Genomic DNA, 4,928 nt, shown 5'->3' on the forward strand with positions numbered 1-4,928 from the left:
AATAAATCTCCAGGTTAATTTACTACCTCCATACACACGCTTGATGAATTATACGAACGATTCTGGCTTAAGTAGTTTATTATGTACGTACCATTTATATGAAGCACCAACAACGTAATTATGTGTGCATGATCAATTATTCTCCCATGTACTGGAAGCTAGGTTCTATCAGATATACGCTCCCAAGTTAAGATTCTAATAAGCCCCAATATTTTAAATGAATTAATCAACTAAGAAAGCCCAAGCCATTGAAGGATTTTAAGTATTCAATTCGCTGTATTGTACTAATTAGAGCATACTACCCGGTTCTTAATATAAGAGCTCATTTGACTTTTATTTTAGTCATAAATATAAGACCGTAATTTATTTTGTCTTTCATATTAATCTATTTTTTTTCAAGGAAGGTATTATAATAGTGGTAATTTTAGCCAATATACTTGATTAGAGGGATATTTTAGGAAAAACAACACCTATTTATTATAAATAGCTAACTTAACTAGTTTCTTTAATCTACTTAAATTAGTCAACTAGTTCTTATATTAAGATTCAAGTGGAATTTAAATATTGAAAGTTGAAGTCTTTGCTAAGGGATCTGAGAGAGGTAGGCGAATATAACTGAGAACAAAAAGGAGGAGGCCGAAAAGACGCAGGAGGATAGGAATTGAATTGAACAAGGAAGAAATTAAAATATGATTTTTTTTTTTTAAATAGATGCATAGGATGATAACGAACCATGGTTATCGGATGGGCGGTGCACTGGAGAATTGTATGCTTATTTCTTTTATTTTGTATAAAAGCATGCAATTTTTTTATTTTATAGACCTGTCCTAACCCTCGCCATATGAGGGACTGCTCACATTCACACTTTTCCTAAATCACATGAGAATTAATCCTCCAACCTCCTCAACAAGAGGAGTGAGGTTATAACTAAATTTCAATAATATACATGTTGAATAATACAAAATAATGTTAAGCTTATAATAACTATTAGCTTGTAAAATAAATAATATGTTAACTTAAAAAATATAAAAATAAAATAACAGTACTTTGCGCATGAAATATGCAATAAGCACATTATGAGAACCAAATTTAAACACGTAAAGTAGAGTTATGGAAAAGTTGGACCAAAAAATCATGAGGAAAAATATTTTCTCGTTCTACTACTTCATGGACACCATGATAAAGGCACAAAATCACTTTAATGTATCATAAAATTAAAATATAAAAACTACAAAATATCTTGAGATTTAATTTAGGAAAAATTGGTAAAACGTCCCTGTTTGAAAATTTAATTAGTTAAAAAGACTTGAATTTGAACATGTGCAAATATGATTTGAGTGTAACATATTTTTCGCTGTGTGTAAATAACTTTCGTATTGATAATTGTTGCACATCATTGATAATATGTTGTATACAGTGAAAGATATGTTGTACTCACATATCATATATAGTTGCACTTTCTTAAATTCAAATCCTATTAGCCAATTAAATTTTCAAATAGGAATTTCTTACCAATTTTCCCTTCAACTTACAATCAATAATGATGGAACTAGCAAGAAATTGACATATTTGTAGAAGAGTCAAAGTGTGTATGTATGAAAGTGATTAATGTTGGCCCCCCAACATTCTTGCACTCCAAGTTTTCGGACACTTCACCTTAACCAAACTGACTTATGCTTCACGTAGTTAGTTAATGCTACGGCACAATCACTATATATCTCCAAGAAATCTATGTAATTGGTTGAGATTTAATTATTAACGTAATTATTCTCTCCCATCTTAACTATAAAACTTGTTTAATTAATTTACAAATATTACTAAAACTACGTTTAAGAGGTGAAGAAAAAACTTTGAAATTCATGAGGATAATTAATATGGAAAAATAGGAAGACAAAATTGATATTTAGAACTAAACCATATCCATTAAATAAGTCTCATGTTTAAGAGTACAAACGTTGACTTTAATGTGTTAATTGATTTAATCCCTTCGATTGAGTTCAAAGGAAATGACATGTACTACCTCCGATCCTAATTATAAGAGCCAGTTGACTACTTTGAGGAGATTAAAAAAATAAGTTGAGTGAGTTATTTGTCCCAAATAGGTGTTGTATTTCCTAAAATATCCTTGCTAATCAAGTGTATTGACTAAAACTATAATTGTTAGAAGGGTTACTTTGGAAAAAAAAAGTATAAATATGAGAGACAAAGTGGATTGGGGTCATATATTTAAGATCAAAATAAAAGTCAAACATGATCTTATATTAAAGACCGGAGGATGTGTGTGTGTGTGTGTATGCAACGACCAAATTTTGTTGCATCTGAATTGAAAAAAAAACATATTCAATTAAAAACAATTACTTAATTACTAGCTAATTGATTAACAGTTTCATTTCCATAAGCTTAGATAGTGACAAGTAATAATGATAATTATTAATATGACGAAAATATGGGATTAATATATTTGGTGTTTGTTTATCCATGTATTGCTGGACATTTAATTTATATAGTGCACAACCAAAGCAGACATTCAATTTTTATCCCTTACTCATCGTGGATGGACCCATATATAAATTTAACTAGAATTCTAGTATAGCTAGTTTTATTTAAAAATAATAATAAAAGATTTTCCGTAGTTTCCTAAATAAATTTGCGTTTCTCAACCTGGGGAAACACTGTAGTTTGATAAAATACAGTTTAAGAGATACGGATTTAGAATAACGGATTTATATTTTATGAAAAGAAAACTTGAGGAAGGAACGTTGTTTTGAGAATAAGTTATTGAGGTCTGCATGTGGCTATGTGTGACCAAATGTCTTCGTACATAATGCGTCCAAATCTGAACATATTGGATCGAGTGGGCACTAGAATCATATTCTCCACCACAAAACTTGATTGGTTTTAATTTCTACCTCCGGCCTTAATTATAAAATCTTATTTATAGACTATAAACATAATCTTATAATTAGAACCAAAGATAGAGTGTGTGTATATATATAGTCTTATTAGTACTTGACTAATTTTGCAACAATTCAGTTTATCCGTCGCTACTATTTCGCAATGTATTCCAACCGTTAATAATTAAATTAAATTGGTGCTTGTGGTTACATTAATTAGTCTAATCATAATTATAAAAATAAATTAATATATATATATATATATATTGAGTGTCATCCAGGTTAGTTTATCACCTCTACACACGCGCGCGCGCTTGATGAATTATAGTTACACAAAGGCTTCTGGTTTGAGAAGTTTATATTATGTCTACGTACCACTAATATGAAGGATCAACAACTTAATGATATATGTGTGCATGATTAATTCTTTTCACAAATACAAGTAAGTAGGTTCTATCATATATATGCTCCCCAGGTCAGGATTTTAATAAGGTAAAATATTAAATGAATTAATCAACTCAGGAAGCTAATCTAAACACTTTCTGAATCAGATAGGCTAAGTCAACTAAGCAGGTTAAAATATATATAGTTGGAAGTTATGGAAAATATCAAAATATCACAATAATGTAAAAATGGAAGAATAATTATAACTCTAAATTTCATGAAAGGCTCACGAGCATCATGATAAAGGGGAAAAGCAGTTTTTTTAACACAAACAAAGGCAAAACCATGAACGTGAGGAGGAAGTAATCGGTCTTCAACCTGTATTACTACTTCCGGTCCTTAATATAAAACCTCATTTGACTTTTATTTTGGTCCTAAATATAAGACCCTGATCCACTTTATCTCTAATATTTATGTATTTTTTTTTCAAAATGGTCCTTCTAATAATGATAGTTCTCATCAACAAGGATATTTTTAAAAGACAACACCTATTTATTACAAATAATTAACTTAACTTATTTTCTTAATCTCCTCAAGTTAATCAATTAGCTCTTATAATTAGGACATGAGGTAGTATTAAATTTTCCCAAACATTTTTGGATAATTTTTTAAGACACAAGGTCCCCATCATTCATATGTAAACCTCCTCTGGCCTTTTTCGTGGAACATGAATAATATAGTTTAGTTGATAATATAAAATATACGGTTCAAGAGATATTCATTGATTTTATTGTGTATTTTACGCAAATAATAAAACCTGATGAAGGGAACAGCGTTTGAGAGGGTATAGTGACGTCTATTATATGTAAGTCCAAATTTGAACATATACATTCAAGCTGGCATTCATCGTATCATGCAATATTTGTGCTTGTGCGCGTGGGAGAGATAAGAAGGGTATTAAAAATATTCGAATTATTGTTTGGTATTTTGGATTGTTTTGACCGAATTTGCGTCAGGCTCACAGCAGACAGATTGGATCAATTACAGCTGGTTTGTGGGTGTGTGTTCATTTACGTGACATGATTAAAAATATGCAGCACATTATTCCACGGTCCACGATTTTTTTAATCAAAGTTACATCTAATTTACTTAAGATTAAGACCCAATTGCATCTATAATAGTTTTTATTTTGTTTTTAATTATTTCGCCACAGTTAAACCTGCAAAAGGTTGTTTACTCCACAATTTTGTTCGGGACACCACTAGGTGTTAAATATAAGTATTTCTCCTAACAGAAATTTGAATATTGATTCATCATGTTGTAAGGAACTAACTCATTGTACTAGACCTAATTTTGTTTCATAGTGTTGAATGTTTAATATATATATTTGTGATTTTTTTTTGTTGATAAAATATAAATTTGTGATTTGGTCCTTGACAAATTTTCCCTATAATTCGTCATGGCCTGATTTCAACATGGGTCAAGTTGGTTCGGATAATTGAACTGTTGAGCGTAGCCCAACCAGATGAATTTAGTGCCGCGTAGCACAAAGTGGCCCATGAGGTAAAGCCCATCCAAATGCATCCTAAAACCCAAGTAATACCAACAAAAAAAAAGAGTATGTTTTTTATGGCACAAATGAGAGAGTAT

The sequence above is a fragment of the Neltuma alba genome, unplaced genomic scaffold, assembly GCF_004799145.2.
Source record: "Neltuma alba isolate B1F8T4 unplaced genomic scaffold, ASM479914v2 tig00012727_pilon, whole genome shotgun sequence".
Lineage (NCBI taxonomy): Eukaryota > Viridiplantae > Streptophyta > Magnoliopsida > Fabales > Fabaceae > Neltuma > Neltuma alba.